This window comes from Gorilla gorilla, chromosome 1 (assembly GCF_029281585.2).
Source record: "Gorilla gorilla gorilla isolate KB3781 chromosome 1, NHGRI_mGorGor1-v2.1_pri, whole genome shotgun sequence".
NCBI classification, from domain to species: domain Eukaryota; kingdom Metazoa; phylum Chordata; class Mammalia; order Primates; family Hominidae; genus Gorilla; species Gorilla gorilla.
This window is the reverse complement of record NC_073224.2, coordinates 182,344,952-182,368,512: the sequence shown is the minus strand read 5'-3', so window position 1 is coordinate 182,368,512 and position 23,561 is coordinate 182,344,952. Positions and strand designations below refer to the sequence as shown.

The 23,561-nt window shown below is 41.8% G+C and overlaps 1 protein-coding gene and 1 pseudogene across 6 annotated transcripts in view; both read right to left on the bottom strand.

The window, feature by feature from the left end:
* DAB1 (DAB adaptor protein 1) overlaps positions 1-23,561 on the bottom strand; it is a 1,249,170-nt gene that overhangs the window by 608,718 nt on the left and 616,891 nt on the right. The gene's annotated exons all lie outside the window — the stretch shown is intronic.
* Positions 2,000-3,423, bottom strand: LOC109024849 (small ribosomal subunit protein uS10-like; annotated as a pseudogene).

The window sequence follows — 23,561 nt, the reverse complement described above, 5'->3', positions numbered from 1 at the left end:
TGTGTGTGTGTGGAGGGGAGTGGGGTCTGGGTCAGCCACCCAGAGCATGGAGGGCAGAGCATCTTCAATGTTAGTCCTGCTGACTGCTCCCAAGGGGAAAAAGGAACTTGGGGTGCTATTTCCAAATAGAGGGGGCATGAGTGCTAGGTGGCCCCATATAGCAAATGATCACCACAAACTACATGTGAATAAATGAGGGACTCCCCACAGAGAGGGTGAACATCTTCTGAATAGCCCAGGCTGGAGTGCAATGGCATGATCTCGGCTCACTGCAACCTCCGCCTCCTGGGTTCAAGCGAGTCTCCTGCCTCAGCCTCCGGAGCAGCTAGGATTACAGGCATGCACCACCATGCCTGGTTAATTTTGTATTTTTAGTAGAGAGGGGGTTTCTCCATGTTGGTCAGGCTGGTCGCAAACTCCCGACCTTAGGTGATCCGCCTGCCTCAGCCTCCCAAAGTGCTGGGATTACAGGCATGAGACTTACTCATTTCTGTACCCTGTAGGTGGCACAGTGCCTGTCAGTAAGGGATCCTCTCTATTCATCTTTATTTTGAGATCTGGTCTAGAGTTCTTTTCTGGCAGGCGGTCTTTATTTTCCTATAGCCCGGAAGAGACAACTCTCCCTTGAACACTTAAACTCAGTGCCTTCTATCTACAGCTCTTCTGTCAGATAGCGTGAGGCCTGATCTCATCACTCTGACCGTCTAACAATTATCAGTCTTCTTGTTTGATAAATCAATTGAGCGGGGACCACATCAGGCATTAAGGTGTCCCACAACCATCATCCCAGGTGGGCAGGCACAACCGAAGTGCCCTGATCCTGTAGTCCTTTAATTGGGCAAATTTATAGTTGTGCCTTTTACCCCTTCCTATTTTGTATCAGTTTCTGAAGCTTCATTCTCCATTAAGATCAAGTTTACACAAGAGGCTCGAAGCAAAGCAAACTCAAGTCAGACGTTTTTGGATGGAACCCAAAGGCCCTGATAATTCACAGGTGAAGAGGATTAATTTCATTGCCATGCTTCTGACACACCCCTTTCAAAGTGGTTTAGCACTGCTGTTTAGTAAATGTTATTCGCCTCCTGCTTCTGGTACCAGCCACATTTGCATATTCATCAGAAGTGTGCGCACAGTATTAAACCCGACCGTTACCACACTTCTCATTCCCAAATCCCTCTATGAATGCTGATACCTGTTTCTCTAGCTGCAGCCATAATTTTCTCAAGGTCAGCACATGCTGGCGTTTCCCTGGGGAGCTGGGGGCCTCCACTGCCCTGAAGAAGCCATGCGCTGCTGCTTCCTGTCACCTCAATGGGTATGACTCCATGAGACTTCAGTGTGTCTGATGGGAGGTGGTGTTTGTGGAATGCACAAATGCCAGTGAGAAGGCTTGAAGTGAACACTGGAAGTGGAGTGAAAAAGCTGGTTCAAGTCTAGGCTCCAAAACCTTTTGCAAGTTGCTTCTAGCCACACTGAGCTTCAACATCCTCATTTGTGAAACAGAAAATAAGTTATCTGTGCTGCTGTGTTTACTCCATGAGATTATGTAGGTGAAGGTGCTGTGTCACCTTTAAAATTATGTAGAAAACTAACAGGTTTTGAAATTTATTGCTTGTTTTATTATAAAAGAAAAAAAAAAAGAGGAAGCCCATGCTAGCCACATGAAAGAACAGGGGAAACAGAGACAGTCACAGTTTCCTGGTTAGTTCCCAGCTGTTTAAGTTATTCCAGCGGAGATCTTAGACATCATTTTGTAGCAGATACTTCTCCGATGTACTTTTATGGATTACGGACCCACAGAGCCAGAAAATATGGCAATAATAAATACAGTCACTAAGTTTTGGGGTAGCTTGTGATGTCACATTAGAGAACTCCAACATATTCAACCTCTCCAGGTGTTCACTTGAAGCCGCTTCACTAGGGTTCGTGTGTCAGGGAGACATGGCCACTCCTCCGCATGGAGGAAATGGGACTCCATTCTCAGCAAAGAAGTCCCTCTTCAAAAATCCTGTTCCAACCTGTGATAACTGAACTGTTGCATGTTCTTAGTGTTGGTGAGACCCATAGGAGTTGTGTAAACATTTTTTACATATTTTCCTTGCTAGTTGTTACCCAGACCTCAGACCTTACTTGAAATATCCTATCTCTTGTATCTTGGTGGCTTGGACAACTCTTTCCAAATAACATATGATTATAAAAATAAATAATAAAGATAATCCTTAATAATAAGAATTGCCATAAAGAATATAAAACAGGCTAATGAAATAAAGTTATTTGGGAAGTGAGGTGCATGAACCACTCTGGGGAGATGATGTTTGGAAGAAGAACTTTAAAATGAGAAGGAGACAATGAATCCTGAGTTGAAATAATTTTCTTTCCTCTTATTTCCTACTGTCTTTCCATGCCTAGTGGAGCATCTATCACCACTGGCCTGCTCCCAGACTTATTTATTTCTGTCTTCCCAATAGATTGTGAGAGCCTGGAGGGCAGGAATTATCATTTATCTCCACATTCTTCTAGGATGTTGGTGTTGCTTGTAGCAGGTGTTCAGTAAATGAGTGTTAAATAAAATGCAAATCATGTTGATAGTAGATCAGAGGCCTCTGTTTCACATGGCTATTTACCCAGAAACTGTCAAGGGTCTGGCCCTTCAAGGACATACAGTTAACTATAGGAAGAAACCAAATGTGCGACCCATCCTTTACAGCAGTGTTTCAAGGGTTGGCACCAGAAAGAAAATACTGCAGCCCTATTTTAAGTGGAAAAGGCTTTACTGACACATTTTCTTTACTCCAAGTGCAAGTTCCACTTCTTGCCATGGACTGTGTTTTTATGAGAATTTGCTTCCATGTTGCCTAGATCCAACAGGTTTCTTACGATCTTAAGAACAATAGAACAACTGAATTCTTTATTCAGTTAGTATCACTGAACACTGATGTTTCCTTCTAAATACAGTTTAATCCCTAAAGTGAAATCTTGATTGATGGCCTTGGGTACCATATTCATGATTTGCATTTTTTTTTATTTTAAACAACCAGTAATCAATTTATTAAGACAGTTGACTTAAGCATCTGCAGCGGTGACTTCCACCTCAACTCCTAGCTCAGTACTGATGGAAGTAATCTGCTTAACAATCTCAGAAGGACTGTGCAAGTCAAAGAGTCACTTGTGGATTCTCATCTGGAAACGACCTCATGTCTTAGAACCTTCACCACAAGGAGTTTTTCTTGTAGTGATTCTCAGAATCTTGGTAGGTATTCAAACTGGTCCTTTCCCTTTGATATTCTTTTCCTTTGCTCCTCTGATCAAGTCAGCACATACCATCTCCTGGGATTTTACACTGCAGCTCCTTAAAGTGATTCAAATTTGGTGAATTGCCACCTCCGGCTCCAGGAGTGTTTTTCTGGTATTTTTAAAAGTCATGGAAGCTGTGTGGCTTCCTGATCAACTTGTTCCTCAGTGAGAGTGAACAGTAGTGAGCCAGGAGCAGGAGTCGGCGGATGACAGCCCCACACCACTTGCGACCGCATCATCCTCAAAGAGCGATTTGCATTCTTATCTAAAGTTCTTCAGTCAGTCATCCATTCTAATCCTATATATATATACACATTATATTATATATTTCATATATATTTTCATACTTATATATTTCATATATAATACATAGTATATATAATATATATGAAATATATAATACATAGTATATATAATATATTTCATATATAATATATTTCATATATAATATATTATATATGAAATATATAAGTATGAAAAATATATATGAAATATATATTATGTATGAAATATATTATATATATGAAATATATATGAAATATATATTATGTATGAAATATATTATATACGAAATATATATTATGTATGAAATATATTATATACGAAATATATATTATGTATGAAATATATTATATATGAAATATATATTTTGTATGAAATATATTATGTATGAAATATATATCATGTATGAAATATATATTATGTATGAAATATATTATATATATATTATATATAAATATATTTTATAGAGAGAGAGAGAGAGAAAGACGGATTTTCACCCTTGTTGCCCAGGCTAGAGTGCAATGGTACGATCTTGGCTCACTGCAACCTCCACCTCCGGGGTTCAAGTCTCCTGACTCAGCCTCCAAGTAGCTGGGATTACAGGTGCCCGCCACCACGTCTGGCTGATATTTTGGTATTTTTAGTAGAGATGGGGTTTCACCATTTTGGCCAGGCTGGTCTCGAACTCCTGACCTCAGATGATCCACCTGCCTCGGCCTCCCAATGTGCTGGGATTACAGGTATGAGCCACCATGCCCAGCCTAATCCAATATTTTTCATGATGTGTTGGTGAATCATTAAATCAGTTTGGTGAGTTTTGACCAGAATTTTATTTAAATTAAATTGAGTAACAGAAAATATCATAGTCTATCAAAGTTAAAGGTGTGATTTTTTGAGTTGTGTTTGGTTGCATGTGTGCATATACTGGGTCATAGTCCAAAAGGTTTAAAAGTTACTAATGTGAACATTTCTCCAATTACATTCCCTACCAGTCACACATTTTTCTGTATGACGACTTCATCTTTTTTGTGCAAACATTAGTTTTCTGTAATGCCCAATGTGATTTAACATGACCAAACTGAATTCTTTATCTTCTCTTCAAACTTGTTTTTCCTTCTGCCTTCCCTATTTTTAAGAGTTATTATCTACCCAGTCATGTAAAATCTTTTGAATTTGATCTTGGAAACATACCTAAAATGTATTCCTTTGCATCCTATACAAAATCCTGTGCCCTAGGTCAGCCTCATCATCTCTCGCCTGACCATTGCATTGCTCCTACTTTAGGTCTTTCTGGTTTGGGTTAAACCCCACCCAGTTCAAATTTTATTTTACCACTCAAGTGAACCTTGTTTATGTAAAGAATTTAGTTGCATCACACACATTTATTTCCTCTTTCTCCCATGATCTCATTAAAATTAAAGAACTAACAAAAAGACAGAGGGGATAATAAATGAGAGAGGGCCCATCAGCACATGAGAGAAGTAAGCAAATTTAAGAAAGTCTGAAGGCAGATGGGTGATAGGTCCTGGATTAAACAGTCCAGTAATGACTGTCAGGAGTGGATTCAGCTGACAAGCATAGTCACCAGCCAGGCAGAACCACAGAGGGGTCAGCATTCAGATTTGCCAGGTAAGACAGAGCATGCAACATGGGGCAAAAATAACTGCTGGACAGCCAACGCCCTTTCTTCTTCCTCTACTCCCATATGCAGCTTATAATACCCATTAAGACCCAGGCATGCACATACCCAGAAAAAATCTCTATACTCTAGGCTACACCTCCCACCCCCTGGGAGATATGACTGTACATATGTGTATACACACACATATATATACATACACATATGACATATGTAATATAAAATAGATACAAAACAGACTATAAATATATTACAATTGAATGCACACAGACACACACATACACAATGTAACCTCTCTGGGTAAGTGTCTTCAGCTGAAAAGTAAGATCACCTCCAGCTCTGACAATCTATGATTTTCTCTCCCGTGTGTAAATTTATATCTGTTCTCTGGTCATACAACCAACATGCTGTGAAGATATTAAAAAAAAGAGAGAGAGAGGGAGAAATGCATTGCCCCCTTGCTTGTGCTTAATCACTGGTATAATTCTAAAAGAATTTCCAGTAAAGCTTTTGAATCCTCATATCTGAAAGCTTGGCAGGCCGTGAGTAAAAACCTGCACTTATCAATAAACTTGAGTTATTCTCCTTTTAATTAATACCATCAAACAAATTAGTATTAAATACTTGTGATATGCCAGATGTTGGGCTAAATACTTATGTGTGGGATCACACTTAGTATTCAAACAACTTTTCAGATGAACATTATTATTCCCATTACACAGACAGGGAAATTAAGGCTCAGTAAGGTTAAGTAACTTCTCAACATCTCAGAGCTCAGCAAGTTACAAATCCAAGTTTCTATATTAAATCTACCAGGTTCCAAAACATATGTTCTTAACCCCTACATTCTAGTGGCTGGTGGTTAAGCTCTTCTATTAACTTGAAGTCAATTCACTCTGCCTCGGTTTCCTTATCTGTCAAATAGGTGAAATCGTTCACTCTCACCATCTTTAAGTTATTGTGAAGATATGCGATACTGAGCTTAATTCTGCCTTGATAAAATTATGTATCATAAAAATGCAAGTTATAAATATAAATAGCAATTTGAATGCCTGGGTGTGCCTTACACTCCCCAGTTTAGCCGGGTCCAACTCCCTCTGACCTTACATCAAACCTATTTATACCTTTTGTTCTCAGCATGGCCCCAATAGGCATTTGCATTTGTAATCCCTGGACTAGAGGCTGGAAGCTTTCCTGAAATAATAAATACAGTCAGTTGTCCGTATCTGTGGGTTCTGCATCTGTGGATACAACCAACTGCAGATCAAAAATATTCAGAAAGTAAAATTGATGATCGTATGTGTACTGAACACATGCAGACTTTTTTTCTCATTATTATTCCCTAAGCAATATAGTACAACTATTCGTGTAGCGTTGACATTGTGTTAGGTATTATAAGTAATCTAGAGATAATTTAAAGGATACAGGAGGATGTGTGTATGTTATATGCAAATATTATACCATTTTATATAAGGACTTTGAGCATCAGTGGGTTTTTTGTATTTGAGGGGGATCCTCGAGACGAATTCCCCCATGAATACCCAGGGACAACTTTACAATCTAAACGGGAAAAAAGAGCAGTTCATTAGATGGTATGCCTTCATGCATTTTCCTTTACTTGCCATTGGCTACATAAATGGATCCTGGTTTCCTCATCTGAAAATTCAGGATAGATAGTCGCTGGTTTTTTAAGATTAAAGTAACATGAAGGCACTTTGAAAATTCTAAAAGGCAAAATAAATCTAAAATGCTATTTTAACAAACAATATATTTGCTAAAGTTTCAGCATTATGTCAAAAAATAAACTTAGAAACACAGACCCCACCATTTTTTTTACACTCCAGATGTTAAAACATCTTGTTTAGTCACTTTAGCATACATCTCAAATTTATGATCAATTTGTTTGAAACAGTCCTGTTGTATTTAAAAAATAACATACTCGACAAATAGAATTCTTTTGGACAGGTACGAAGTTAGCACTATTTGGAAATGGCTGCAGGGATGCATATTTACTGGGCACCCACTAATTGCCGGGTACTGGACTAGAATCCTCTGCTGGCATGCTCCCTGTGGCTCCTCAGCCCTTGATTCTTGGAGCCCTCCTTCTACTCATTGAACTGTGTTGCTGTTGATCTGTCCTCTCTTCCATACTGAAGACTCTGCAGTTCAAGACTTGCCAGTTATCTTTTCATTCTGAGCACACAGTAGGCTTGTAAGACACTCCTGTTGAAGTGGAGTGAATTCATCTTTTCCACTATATAATAGTAAAAGTAGGTCCCAGTTATTGAGCTTTTAAGTCAAAAGCTTCTGATATGCATTAATAATCATAGATTCTTGCTGAGCCTCACCATGAACCAGGCACTAATCTGAGCACTGTACACATGTTGATTCATTTTAACCCCATGAGAAAGGCATGATTGTCAGTCTCGATGTACAGATAAGGAAATAGAGGCCCAGAGTGATTATGGGACTTGCCCAATGTCACCTGGCAAAGTTTTGTTTGACCCCAGCAGTCTGGTTCCAGAACCTAGGCTTTTAACCAAAACTACACTGCCTTTGTATTAGTTCATTTTCACACTTCTAATAACAAATACCCTAGACTGGGTAATTTATAAAGAAAAGAGGTTTAATTGACTCACATGGCTGGGAAGGCTTCAGGAAACTTACAATCATGGCAGAAGGCACCTCTTCACAGGGCAGCAGGAGAGAGAATGAATGCCAGCAAGGGAAATGCCAGATGCTTATAAAACCATTAGGTCTTATGAGAACTCACTCACTATCATGAGAAGAGCAAGAGGGAAACCACCCCCATGATCAATTCACTTCCCATGAGGTCTGTTTCTCAACATCTGGGGATTACAACTCAAGATGAGATTTGGGCGGGGACATAGCCAAACCATATCAGTCTTGCATGTGATCTGATTGATTTTTCATTTAATTTTTCATAAGTCGGTGCCTTGAGTGTTTAACTTTGCACCCAGGGTTCTAGTTACTTCTGGATGCTTATCTTTCTTTTGGACTATAAACTCCTGGAAGGCAGATGCTTATCTAGCAACCCTCAAGTTTCACTCATGCTTGCTTTTGCACTAGAATAAATCAGTACACTGTTGTTGACAATTCTGCTCAGCTATCTCACTGTTGGCGTGAAGTGGCTTTTTTTTTTTTTTTTTTTTTTTTTTGCATTTATCTTTCCAAGTGTGCCAGTTTCAGGCCTCCCGAACTCAGGCACCCAGCATAGGCAGGTCTCCAGGTAGACTCCAAGAGTTAACAGGTGAGAGCCACTGCCCTGCTCAGCAGCAAGGTTCCTGCCTTCCCTTTTAGGTAACTCAGCTGAAACAGATCTCTTTCCTGAGGACACTCCCAGAATGTTTATTGTTCTATCACCTCCTGCATCACAGATTCCACAGTACCAGCATTTCTTTTGAGGGAAAAGAATAAAAACATAAGGCAAAGGCTGATTATATGCATAAATCTGAATAGTTATTATTGTAGTGAACAAAGTCTACTTGTCTACAATGAAGTTATTGATAAAATTTGCAACTGTGGCTTAGTCATCTCTCTAGTGTTGCAGGACCCCTATCTCATAGTGCTGTTTAGATCCCATGCCTAGACGTCCTCTGAATCCACCCTTTCATCCAAGCCTCCACAGCTAGTACACTGGCAAGCCAAGCAAGTTAACCTTTCCAGGTGTACTTTGACTCTGAGCACCTCTCTCCACCTCCACTGATATCACCCAAACTCAAGCCTGCATCATGCCTGTCCTGGGCCATCTGGCAGCAGCCCCTAGCAGGCCTTGCTACATCTACTCTTGCCACCCCAGCAATCAGATCTCCTAAAGGAATAGTATTTTTGAAAATATTAATCAAGATACCTCATTCCTCTGCTATAAATCTTCTAAGGTCTTCCTATTGCACTTAGAATAAACTTCAAATTCCATACCTGACTTCCTTCATAAGACCCACCCCCCGCCAACTTTTATGTAGTGTCACTGGCCGCTTTGCTTTTTCAACACATTAAGCTCATTCATGTCTCAGATTCTGTGCATTGCTGTTCCTACTGATTACTCAGCTTCCTGCACCCACACACAGACATCCCCAGGACTCATTCCCTCACTCATTCAGCTATAAATGTCACCTCCTAAGACCCATCTCTTACCTAAAATAGCTCCTGTCTTGCTCTCTGCCTTCATCCTATGCCATTTTCACATATCCATGTTTGGCATGATCTTGTGTGTGTGTGTGTGCATGTGTGTGCATGTGTGTGTGTGTGTGTAAATTTAGTTGTTCACTGTCTGTCCCTGTAGTAGGGTAAATAATGGTCTCAAAGATGTCCACATCCTGTCCTAATCCCCAAAACCTGTGATTATGTTACCTTACATGGTAAACGTACTTTGCAGATATGATTGGATTAGTGCTCTTGGGATGGGGAGACTATTCTGAATTACCTGGGTGGGCCCAATATAATTACAGGGTTCTTATTAAAGGGATATGCAGGATCAGAGTCAGAGAGAGAAGATGTAAGGACAGAATCAGGGGTCAGGGAAGAGAAAAGATGCTATGCTGCTGGACTTGAACATGGAGGAAGAGGCCATGGGTCAAGGAATACAGGTGCAGGCATTCCTAGAAGCTGGAAAAGGTAACGAAGTGGATTCTAGAGCCTCCAGAAGGAAAATGGGACTGCCAAGATCTTAATTTCATCCCAGTGAAATGGATTTCTGACTTCTGATTTCCAGAACCTTAAAATAATAAATTCACATTGTTTTGAGCTACTAAGTTTGTAGTATTTTGCTATAGTGACCACAGGAAATGAATCCATCCCCACCCCACAACTAGAATGTAAACTGTAAACTTTATAAATATAGGGATTATTTCCTAGAATAATGCTTAGATCATAGGAGGCATTAAAAAAAGGATTTGTTGCATCAGTGAATGAAACCATGAACTGTATGTTTACATGGGTGTCTTCTACATGAGGCTAAGAGTGGCTTGAGGGCAAGGACTGTACCTTATTGCTGTCCACACACCTATTGCCTTTCGTGCCTGACACACAGCAGTCAACAAAACTCAGGTGATTTGAAGGAAGTAGCATACATTTGTCAAATTGAATGATCTGGAAATAGTTGATAATGTCATAGTTAAATATGCTTCATAAGTATGTAGTCTTTTACAAGGAAAATTGGAATGTGTGTAATGTGAATATAGCAGCTAGTATTATTTTTATGTTTTTCCCTATCTGAGCTTAAAGAAGTCCAGTTGTGAATGAAAAGAAACTCAAAGACATACACATTTTAAAATTCTCATTCTGTTTCAGAATTGCTTCTCTAATGAAAGGATCCAGCTTGTCCTCGTGATCTGAAAACATCTACCCATGAGGCACTGAGAGCCTACAGCAGGTGGGAGGGTCAGAAGGCCTTGAGCCTCACTCAGCAGCTGCTCCAAGAACCCTAGGCTCTGTCAGATGTGTGCACCCCATGTATAAAAGCTGTTTCCCATAGTGTAGTTCAGTTTCTGCACTCTATGGATTAGCTAGGGCCGATTAAGTAACCAATTTATGTACTCAGAGCTGTTTAAATGCATGCTGTGTCTGCATGATAGATGGCGATGTTCTTCTCTGAACCACCATTCCTTCCCCAGGATATTTTCCCCCTCAAAAATAAATATGAAAAAGAGTCTAAAATAATACTGCAAGAGAAACAGGAAATTCAAAACTTTTCTCAGCTAATTCTAAGAAAGTCTTAAAAACCAGATGGCATGAATAATTCTACCTGTGCGAGGGCTGACAGAGATGTGGGTCAGAAGCCTGCTGGAAGCTAGGGTGGTACAGCGAAAGGCACAAAGCCTTGGAGTCGGAGAGACCTGGGTTCAAATTCCAGGTGGGTACCTATTAGCTTCAGTCCTGGGCAAGTCATAGTACTTCTTTGTTCTTTGCTCTAGTAAAAAGGGGATAATAGTGTTTAATTTTCAGGTTGATGTGAAGTTTAGAAGGATGTATCTAAATACCTGTATATCGGTAGCAGGAAATGAGGAGTCACAAACTCAGGTTTCCACAGGGACCTGGCATGTTGCATAAAGGAGAGGCTGTCCAGGTGGACCCGTAATGAATTGGCAAGTGTGTGCCCATCGAAAGGGGCAGCTGCTGCTGTGCTGTATCCAGCTGGGAGTGACCATGTGGAAATGAGGGCCCTGGTGTGCCAGAACTTCTCACTTTTCAAAAGAAGCAAGAATGGTTATTATTTTTTATGTAAAATCTCTTAAGCTTTCAATGTTGACAGCAAATTCAAAGTTAAAAACAAACAAACAAACCCCAAATTACGAATCAGATCAAACACAACATCTATGAACAGAACCTGGCCTAAGGTCCATCAGTTAATGGTTTGTGCTCTAGATAAATGGTCATTATTATTGCAACTTGGGGGAGCTTTTAGAAAGTGTCATACTATCTTAAAGAAATGCTTTCAGTTTGAAGCACCACTTAATAATACTGGTCCATGATGAAGCTTTCACTGTTTTGTGGTGAAATGAAAAAAATAAGTTTATTCCTCCCTCCCACAAAAGCTAAATTGAATCCATTAAAACATTTGTAAGGAGTAAGTAAGTCCTTTCTTCTTTTGTGATACAGTCTTCCTTCCTTATGAGATGATTGTGACAGTGGGTGATAGGTTTAAGCTGTTTTTCACATCCTTGCTTGGAAAAATTATAGGTTGCCAGTGCTATGTTGGACTCCTTCTCTTTTTAAATTTAGTTTTACTGTTTCTTAACATCCTAGGGCTAGCGACCACTGGTTTGGGGCATTTTTACTAACGTGAATTTTGTTTCCATAGCGGATATTGTAAAAGCTGTTGATTTCTCCTCATTATCCATTTTTGCCTTCTTTCTTTCTTTCTTTTTTTCTTTTTTTGAGATGGAGTCTCGCTCTGTCGCCCAGGCTAAAGTGCAGTGGTGCCGTCTCGGCTCACTGCAAACTCCGCCTCCCGGGTTCACGCCATTCTCCTGCCTCAGCCTCCCGAGTAGTTGGGACTACAGGCACCCGCCACCGCGCCTAGCTAATTTTTTTGTATTTTTAGTAGAGACAGGGTTTCACCATGTTAGCCAGGATGGTCTTGATCTCCTGACCTCATGATCCACCCGCCTCGGCCTCCCAAAGTGCTGGGATTACAGGCGTGAGCCACTGCACCTGGCCTCTGTCTTCTTTCTTAGTAAGAGAATATTCTGCCGGGCCTGTGCCCTCCAAGAATAAATACTGTATTTTACAGCCCCCTTGCTGTTTCGTGTCCACATGATTAAGTTCTGGTCAAAGGTTAGCAGAAGTATATTCGGACATTTTCTTGAAGCTTTCTTCAACAAATAACTAGCATGCTGTCTTGCTTTTTCTTCCTTCTTTCTACATCTGCTACTTGGAACGTGGATGTAATGGCTGAAGAGCCATCTTGAAGGACAGAGCAGGAAGCTGGAAGGAGCCTGGATTCCTGAGGACTTCACAGAGTAGCACTGCCAAATCCACCCTAGGACCATCAACTTCTGACTTATCTGTGAAAGAGAAACAGACTTCTCTCTTATTTAAACCAGTATTATCATACTACTTGGAACTGTAACTAATCCTAACTGACAACACTGGGGGAAATGTTTGTAGCTGGGTGCTGTCATTTGTACCAAATACTTGTTTGGGATTAATTTCCCATGTGAATCAATAAAAGGGAGAGAAAATTGAGTCAAAGAAAAAAAAAAGTTCTTTGGAACAGTCTTGGATTTAAAAACAGTCTCCAAGCAATTTTTAGTGATGCTGCAAACACAATTAGCAAGCTTTACCAACTGAAAGCATCTTAAGGGTTTACAGCAGAACTACCTGTCTTCAGGTCATCGCTAACAACTCATGACTGGAGATGACATGTCATGTTCCTACAGGAAGTTCATAATGAAATACTATCATCATAGCTGAGTGTGAGGGCCCCTGTAAGTACTGAAACAGTGCCGTAAATACCCACAGATGGTCTTACTAGAATAGTAAGGGTACTAACTGCTGCTATCTACAAGCGCCCTATAGGAATGGAGTGTGTCTGAGGGAAGGCACTGTGGCTTTTATTTCTTTACCCCTACTACCTGTCCAGTGTTCTTACTATGGCCCCTCCCTCATTTGCTCACTCACCACTTCCTGGACACCCCGACATTTCCTTTGTTTCTGAATTATGCTGAGCTCATTCCTTCCTCTGGGCTAGTACATTTCCTGTTTCTTCTGTCCAGAGGGATCTTTTCTCAGACCTTCCTGAGAAGACTCTATCTCACTGTTCAGATCTCAGCTCAGATGTTACCTCCTCGAGAAGTCTTTCCTTGATGTATGAAATTTGAATATTTTCCTCAGTCACTCTCAATGGCACTTAACACCATCTGAAATTATGTATTCTTTTCCTGCATATTGAATCTTTTTTTAATGCTTAGAATAAGGGCAAAGACCTTGTCAGTTTTGCTCACCTGGTTTCTCCACAACATGGTAAACACTCAACAGACAGTTGAATGAAAGACTATTTAACATGACACAATTACCATAGGCAATCTGTGGGATTCTACAAGAAATCCATAATGTTCTGTAGGTACTTATAGGAGATCTATAATGGCAGCGCAGGCATTATAGATAATCTATGGTTTCCTACAGATCACCTGCTTTGGGAATATAAATCCTTTCAGATTCTTTTTAAAGGGGCTAAGACCCCCTTTAGGCAATCTGTGATGGCCATATCTCTCCAAATATTATGAAATGGGTCTACAGGGTATTTTGAATTGCTCAATAGAAAAGTGAGGGAGGATATTTCACATACTGCCAGAGCAGGAAAAGCATGACCAAAAGCAAGGTGGTAGGAGAAGTGTCAGAATCCCTGGGGAACAAGGCATCAACAGGACTAGCATGTCTGCCATGCTCTGAGGGTGGCAGAGGATTGGTAACTAAGCATAGAGCCAAACTGTGGAGGAACCTGAGGGTACACAAAGGAATTTTGACTTGAGTGTTTCTCTCTGGGCATCAGATTTCTCACCTGTAAATGAGCTGATATGCTCTATTTAAGGATGCTAACTGCCTAGCCAGTGGACCGTCATTCTGTCACTCTGTGTCAGTAGTGGACATTCTTGGTACCCTGCCCAGACTCCCTTTCCTGGGCTGGTGCACATACTGCCCAGCTGCTGTGAGTGTCAGCTGCTAATGACTGACAGCTGCTCCCTTCTTCCAAGAATAGCCCTCTGCTGAGGAGAGCCACCAGGCTGGGGGTATGAACCATTCCCATCCCCACATCCATAGCCAATGACCAACCGCCAGTGTATGAGAGGTTAGCCCCCTGCCTCAATTCACACTGCAGTGGCCCAGGTTGGTCCCCAGCTGAGACCACATCCTTGCTTAACTTTCTACTCTGCCTTCAGCCTGCTTGTCTCTCTCCCCTTCTGAGAGGCTCCTTACTAAATATTTTCCACAAGTACCCCATCTCAAGCCCAACATCTAAGGAAGAACCCAAGTTAAGACGGGTCCCTTGGCATACATCACTGCATTGATCAGAACACTCTTGCCCTACAAGCTCAGATGCCATCTTAAAATTGTCACCTCCACAATTCAAGCAACACTTCCACTCCTTTGACACTGGCATTGGAGAGAAAACCTGTTTGACAAAACCTGAGCTAGAAGATCTCTAAGGTCCCTCGCTTTGCTGACATTTTATAAAATGACACTTTTTAGGTGACTTTAACTTGTGTTGTGAATGAAAATGGGAAAACAGAGAATCAGAGGTACTGAAATCGAAGAAATGTCAAACTCCTTTTCCCAAGACTCACCTGTGCTTGTTTGCTCATTCATGAACATTCTCCTGCCATAAAAGACAAAAGGTACCTGGGTTCTATTTGCCTAGCACAGAATTGGGCACTTGGGACATGCTACCTAAATATCTGGTCATTTCCACACTTACATAACTTCTCATTTTACCTAGAAAAGAGCTTCCTGCTGCTTACAAATAAGGGACTATGAGTGCGATGTTAAGAAGACCCACCGAAGGATTTCTGGACTAGAACAAAAACTCCAGGGAAGAGATCTTCTTCCTCAGGAAAAGGGAAATAAAAGATGCACCCTCTCTGCAGACTCCACTGATACAGGAAAGAATATCATACTAAAGGAGAAGAAGACTGAGCGCGGTGGCTCATGCCTGTAATCCCAGCACTTTGGGAGGCCAAGGTGGGTGGATCACTTGAGGTCAGGAGTTCAAGACCGGCCTAGCCAACATGGTGAAACCCCATCTCTACTAAAAATACAAAAATTAGCTGGGCATGGTGGTGCATGCCTGTAATCCCAGCTACTTGGGAGGCTGAGGCAGGAGAATCACTTGAACTTGGGAAGTGGAGGTTGCAGTAAGACAAGATCATGCCACTGCACTCCAGCCTGGGTGGCACAGTGAGACTGTAAAAAAAAAAAAAAAAGAGCAGCAGCAGCAGGCTGATAAGTCTTCCTTTAGGGGTTGGCTGGGAAGTGTGTCAGTAAGTGAGAAATAGGAAAGAAGACCCTGTGGGTTCTGGTACTTTGCTTTTACATTTGAGAAGTGATTCCTAAACAGTGCACCTGTCCACAGGGGAGCTTAGACGGTGGACAGGGGTGCTCGGTTCTGTGATGGGACCAAGTCACCAAGTGGTGATGAATGAGAGCAGGAGAGAGTCTCAGGCAGCCTTTCTGGAGCCTTTTGGAATTAATGTTTGTTAAGAATATTAACAGCTATTACACAGATAATAGCATTACTATTTTTTTAGTTGCAGAATCAGCATATACATACACATGTATATATGTGTGAGTGTGTGTTTATCTTTAAACTAGAGAGACAGCTGAGTACAGTGGATAAGAATTTAGATCCTGGAGACAGACTGTGGTCAAATCCTGGCTCTGCAACAACTTTGTGACCTTGGGCAAGTGACTGAACTGCTCTGTGCTATAGGCTATAATTCCATCATCTTTTAAAAAGATGCTAATGATAATATCTCACCTTACAGAGCTGTCATGAGAATTAAATGAGTTAACCTTTGTAAAACACAGAGTATGTTACATAGGTGTTTGCTAAGCAAACGATGTGCTCATTTTGTCAAGGGTAATGAAGAAAACAATGGATTCAATGGATTTATTTAAACTGCAGGACTCCTCAGGACCTAAAGTGTTAATATCCTTTATGACAGGAATATGATGGGTAGCAGTTAGAGATCCTTTTTTATGGAGCATCCTGCAGGACAAGTATCTATTAAACAGTTAGGGGGACAAAACCTCGCTTAAGGAGATAGCCCTATCAGGTGAGGAATAAAGAGAGTGAACTAACTTTTATGGAGCACCTGGTACATGACAACGCTGTGCTAGGAGCATGATTTGCCTTATCCTTCTTAACTACAACATTTCGAGGCTATTAAGTCACCTATTTATTTTTTATTTTTTGAGACAGAATCTTGCTCTATTGCCCATGCTGGAGTGCAGTGGTGCAATCATAGCTCACTGAAGCCTCAAACTCCTAGGCTCAGGTGATCCTTTCACCTCAGCCTCCAATTAGCTAGGACCACAGGGGCACGCTACCAGGCCTGGCTAATTTTTTAAATTATTTTTGTAGAGATAGGGTCTCCCTGTGTTGCCAGGCTGGTCTTGAACTCCTGGGCTCAAGTGTTTCTCCCCCCTTGGCCTCCCACGGTGCTATGATTACAGACGTGAGTCAGGGCCCCTATTTTATAGATAAAGAATTGGAGCTTTAGAGAGATGGAGTTGGCCAAGAGTGTCCTATGAAATATTTTAGGGCCAGCAGGGACAATCCTTCTTTGTCCAACTGCCAAGCTTCATCCTGGGAAAATGGAGGTCAGGGAGGACTTCAAGGAGGGGAGGGGTCAACTGGATCCAGAGCAGAGTGGGACTCTGACCAAGGGCTGAGCAGGCATAAATACCATCTGAGACACAGAACAGGACAGCAAGGCTGCTAGAGACTGTCAAGGCACAGAAGGACTGAGCTGGTGACAAGAACAATGACTGGAGACATTTGACACATCCCAGAATCCTCGCCTTTACTGTATTTGTTACTTCGTTACTATCTGCCTGCTTGCAACAGGGATCCATGGTCATTCCCTCCAGAGCAGGCTTGCGGGCTTGTTTTCAGGGGTAGCAAAAATGGCAATCCTGGAGAATTTGTTTCTCTGGTGCCAGCTGAGACTCCGCCCCGAAAGGAGAACCTCCCAGTAGAGGAGCTCAGTGTGAGAAGGGGTCTGGGCTTTCCACATGAGGTCTTTCAATTTCACACAAGGCCAAGCAGATGATGAGTTTGGATGTCCTAACCTATTCTCTTACATAGGTACATATGGGGTGATGGGGAAGATTCCTTTACTCAACCAATGTTTACAGGGTTAAACGAGAATGATAGGTCCCTCTGGACTTGTTTCCAGGACTCCAGGGAAAATGCTAGTTTTGTATGAGATGAATCTCAAAAAATGCTTATTAAACAGATGACTGGTGATTGAGTGAACTTGACTTTTGAAATATGTACAGAAATAGAGTGTTTCCCATGAGGGGATAAACCCACAGATACAACTATCAGCAAAACTTGGGGTGAGAGTGAAGGGAAGGGGTTGGATTAAAGAGGGCTTTGAGATAAGAGGCACCCAACATGTGGCACAGTGCCAGGCACCCAGACACCTAAAAGATGTGCTGCCTGTCCTCATGCTTTCCTTCTCAGGCCAGCAGCAGCAGGAGCAGGGGAGAGAACACAGATGCAGAGAGGGAGAGCTAGACAGGAGGAGGTAGGAGGAGGTAGGAGGAGGACGTAACAGCTGCAGTGCCACAGGCTCTGGGTCTGGAAGCAGGGGGGCAGCGCGGCAGACACACCTACTGCCCTAAATCATTAGCAGCAACAGCACGCAGAGCTTTGTTTGTGTTGCCTTCTGCTCCAGATTGTTGCTTCCTCACTGACAAGACAATTTGCAGACTGGCCTACTTTCTCATGCCCACCTTCTGCCTTGGGTTCAAAGAGTTGGTCACAAGGGGTGTGTGTGTGTGTGTGTGTGTCTGGGTGTGTGTGTGTGTGTGAGAGAGAGAGAGAGACAGAATTCACAAGGTTAAGCTTGTGTGCCTGTTTGTCTGAGAATGTGTTTGTGTGCATAAGACTGAGAGACAGAATTCATGACCTTGAACTTGTGTGTATTGGGGGAGACAACAGAATTCATAAGCTTGAGTGTGTGTGTGTGTATGTGTGTGTGCACATGCACGTGTGAGAATTCATGAGCTTGAGTTTGTGTTTAAGAGAGGGAGTGAGATTGTTGTGTGTGTGTGTGTGCGTGTGTAGGAGCCCTGAGATGGGGGAGATTTGGCCTGAAAATGATAAAAGGCCTTCCTTTTACTCAGTAATTTTACTGCTTTTGTGAGGGAATAACAAGCTGGGATAGTGCGTGGGGGTGGGGAAGAGGACGCAGAACTCATGAACCCTCACCGAAGGGCTCTCCTACCCTCTATCTTTACTTTCTGTACTTTTGAACAATGCTGGGGCTTACTCAGGATTTCCAGTTTCTGCTGAGTTTGGGGGAAACTGAGGTTGTCCCTAAGAGGGTTTAGGCTGGGGACTCTGAAGCTAGGCGATTGTAAGTTCCTCCGTGGAAAGGTGCACACATGATCCCTCACACCTGTGCCTCTGGGTCTGGCATGTGATCCAGCACTAGCAGGCGCTCAGTAAATGTTGTTGCATCTCTTTGGTATTAAGTGGGATTCTCGCTGCAGAGAGTGACTGACTTGCCTCCGAAGGCAATCAAAACCATATTCCAAAGTACTAATGCTTCCCTCATTTGTATGGTTTCATTGCCAGGTTCCTTGCCTGATACAGATAGGCCCCCAATTACTTCTTGACTGAGATATTTTTTGAACTAACCAGTTGCTTGAGCAAACTCAATCTTCTGCATATTGCTCTTGAGCTATTTGTATGCAGAGACACAGACATAGAGCAAGGCATCAGTAGGCTTTGGCAGTGGAGTCCAGACTCAAATGCCCTGAGCAGTCCTGCAGTAGCTTAAATGTGTGATGCAATGTGTGATAAGAAACAGGAGAGGTGGGAGGGCAGGTATTTATACTCAACTATTAAAGAAACACACAACAAAAACAAACAAACAGAAAAGGTGAGTATGCATGTTTTCAATCAGTTTCAGAAATAAGAGACCTGTATTTTCAGTTATACCCTTTGGGGGTGTTAACGTTTCTACCCATTAGAAGACAGCTGGCATGGAGGCAGGAGGAGAGACTCTTACTTCGGGTTTGGAATGAGATGAAGGGGACTGTGCAAGGCATCTTTTGCCCAGTAAATCCTGTCACTGCAAACCTTGACATTACCCCACTCACACAGAAAAGTTGTGAGGCTAGACCAGGGTGGCAGAGCTGGACATAGATATGGGTTTGAATCCAGGCTGCACTATTAGCTGTATGTCTGTGGATGAGATATTAAATGTTGATGATAGTCTATCTTCTTATGCATAAAGTGCAGAAATAATAACTGACTTAATGATAACATATGGAATGTTTTCTGTGATAAGTATTCACCACATTTTAGTGTGTTTAATCATGACAACAGCAAGTCTGTGTGGTAGTTACTATCATTTTTCCTGTTTTATGGACTAGGAAACTGAGACAGAGAGGTTAAGTAACTTGATCAAGATCACACAGCTATGGTCTGATAGATTCCAGACTTGAGCTAGGGCTAGCTTAATTCCAAAGCTGATATTCTTAAGCATTTTGCTGCTCCATCGCTGCCTTTGTGCAATTTTGTGAGGACTAGATGGGATTTTCTCTATGAAGTGTATGAGAAAATGCCTACCTAGAATATAGACAGTGTTTGCTCTGTGCACTTCCTAGTCATTTGTCTCCCCTTCCTGGTCTTCTTTGAGTTTTACTCCTTAGTTTAGGCCATGAGGATCCTACAAGGTCCTCCTAAGGCCATCCAGAAGTTGTGCTTCCATGATTTAAAAATTAACCCTGTTGTCTCCATGTCTGAATAATTGAGGTTTTTCAATAATAAGGCAGGGTGATTTATAGAAGGGCTATTAGTCTTCATAATAAATTTATTAAATGATCATTGCTGCTTTTTTCCCTTCGTATTTGTCATCGGCGGAGTGGTAATTGGTGTTTGAAATCCGTGTTGGCATGCCATCAAACGAGCCTGCTGTTCTGATCAAGCAAAGCCGCCTGGCAGCAGGGGGCCGGCAGAGCTGACAGGAAGCAGGGAAGCATGGGCCACAGGCGGTGAGATCTTCCCATGGAAGGAGTGGCCCAGGGCTTCCGGATCTCCAAATTAACTCATACGCCCCTGTCTCTTCTTCAGCACCGCGGCAGGAAGGTCTCTGTCGGATTTGTTGAACTCCTTAGACAAGCACAGGTTAAATACACATGCCAGGATGGTGGTCTAGCACTTCATTACAGTGCGTTAATTATCATCACCTTCAACGGCAATTAATAACAATTGAGGGTCTTGTAATAACATGAGCACTGTGTGGAGCTACTTTCGAAGCTGCAGGAAAGTGGAGTGGATGGTTTTGGAGTACCAGAGTTGGAAGCATCAACCATACTGTCTTAAAATAAGAGTATGAATGATATTCTTAGGCTCTGTAAACTGAGTGGGACATGCAAGAGGCCACATCCCCCACTAGGCTGGAGTAAGGAACTGACAGAATAAACAAGGCCTGCAGACAGGCTTCTGTGGCCGGTCTGCAAACACAGGCTTCTGTGTTTTGAAATAGTCAGAATGTGAACATCCCTAGGCTGGACCTGCAAAAAGCCCCCTGCATTCTCCAGTTCCAGCTTGGTCCTGAGATGATTGTCTTCTTACACCTGTCCGTGCCCTGAAGTCAAATCCATCTCTGCTCTAAGGTGAAGAAAGAGGTCCAGATAGCATGCTTCCTTCACAGATCTGTTGTGGGGAGTCCATGAGAGAATTCATGCTATGCACTAACAAAACACTGTCTGGCAAAGAATGCTTCTCTCCTCCACTGAAGCAGGCTATGAAGACTTTGGGCTTTCATGCCTTATTGTGGCATCTGAATGACTAGAGAGTCTCTCTGGGGACCCCAGGCAAGCTGTTTCACCTCTCTTGGGAGTCAAAGGGGAGAAAGTACCTAACCCACAGGTTTGTTGTCAGAGTTAAATGGAAGGATACATTGAAGTGCTTGATGCATAGTAGGCACTTAATAAATTACAATTCCTTTTTCCCTCCTTTCACCTTTTCAGGCTAGAAGTCAGTGAATCAATCAGTCTTTAACAGGTTGTAAATCCTTATCATATCAGGAAGAACACTTTGGTTCGCAGGCTTTTGGTGTCACATGACACCAGGATGAAATCAGCTCTGCCACTTAGCAGCTATATGACCTTTCCCAAGTGACTTAAACTCTCAGAGTTGAGTTTCCATATGGGTGAAATGGAAACGATGAAAGGAACAAAAATGTGGTTGGGCATACTCAATGAGACAAGGAGTGTGTTTAGTGCTTAAGAGCTCCATGGATCATAGTTGCTAAGACGGTTATACCCAACTTGAAATGAGAACTCACTTTTTCATTCAAAGCCACCCTTAACTGTGTATTTATCATTGCCTCTATTTGGAGAATTAGGTTTGAAATGTTAATTTTCACTTACTTTTAAAGATCCAAACTTAGAAAAGATGACATTATGCACTTACAAACGATAAGTTGTAATTTTATGAAATTGAGATGCTTTCTAATAAGCCACATTAACAAAGCCATATATACATTTCTAACCAAAAAAACCTTCAAAATTAGAGTTAAGCTAATGAAGATCTGTCATTCTAAGACTTATTTGGGAGTTTTCCTACATATACTGGCAGGCACTATCTTCTCGAACAAAATATTTTTGCTAAAGCAGCAAATGCTTTCTTTCTCTAATGAATTGCCAATTTTGTAAGGTTAAATACATAGTCTATAGCGTTTTCATTTTTTTAAAGATTTTTTTCCATTTATCTTGGGAAATTACAGAGATGATGAAAATCTAAATATAATTTAATGCAAATGTATTCAAATAATTATAGGACGAAAAGTCAACAACAAGTCAAAGCCCCCTGCATGTGTTAAAGACGGATGCTGGGAAGGAAGGCATTTTCACCTTGAGAAGGCGAGTTTAAAATGTTCCACAACAACCTTCTCTCCCATGGTCCTTTTCTCCCTACTTCCCTCCTTTGCTCTTTCCTTTATCCTTCTTTTCACAACAGATTTCTGTTTTTCTTTCCTTCTCTTCTTTCCTCCCTCCTTTTCCCTCCTCCTTCTTCTACTCCTGGCTCTATCTTTTCTCTGTGTGTATCTTTCTGTCTCCATGCTGTGTCTCTCTGTATTTCCTCTCTCTGTTTGTTTGCCTCATGCCCCATCTCCCCCCTTATCTCACTCACCGCGTCTATAGGGACAGGCCAGCCACTGGGCTAGGCACTAGCAGAGGATAAAAAGAAGGCCATGGCTCCATTTCTGCCCTTGTAGGCCTCAGGGTTTTATGGGGGAGGCAAACAACCCTGCTAACAAAGTGGAAGTATTACACTGGCAATCAGCACCCACTCTGGCAAAACAGTGTTTAGCACTGTCTTGGAAAGCAGAGGGAAGTTAAATACAAGATGAAGCTTTAAAGTATGTCTTGAAGGATGAGAAAAAGGTGTCCAGGCAAAGGGATGGGCAGGGATAGACACAAAGACATAGGCAATTATAGAGACTTTAAGGAATGTAAAAAGATACAGTCAGTCTGCTAAATTAGAGGAGGGAAAGGGAGGAGGGGCAGAAGGAAGAGAGAAGGAGAAAGTGAAGACCGGGAATCAGGGGAGTGGCCAGAAGGAGAAGGCCTTATAGTTCTAACAGTTGTACACCAGTTCTGGCTCAGTACAAAAGCCCTATTTTTGGATTTCATAGGCCAGTTTCAAAAATAAAACAAAAAAGCCGGGTCAAACCTTTATTTTATTAAATAAAGACATTTACCAAAATACTGTCTATTAGCATTGTAAGTATATGAAATGGGTGACAGTTAACACCTAAAGTAATAGAAGAAACAAGAAGAATAAAATATATTAGTTTGGAATGGATCATTTAGATTTAGGTAAAGCTCATTATGGAATCCCTTTTTTTTTTTCTCAAGTTTGTTTCAAAGCAGTGACAACTTGATTATTCATCATGATTACTGTGCTTGCTTCCACAAATCTGCATTTGAGAAGCACTTCCGTATGCAGTGTCAAGGAGGCTGTATTCCTGTTTGGGTAAAAGGTTTCTAAGGAGATGATGGTCAGTGCTCTCTGGGCTGCAGGAACACCAGGGCAGTGCAGAAGCTCACCTCTAGCCTGCTGTGTTCTGTGGGTCAC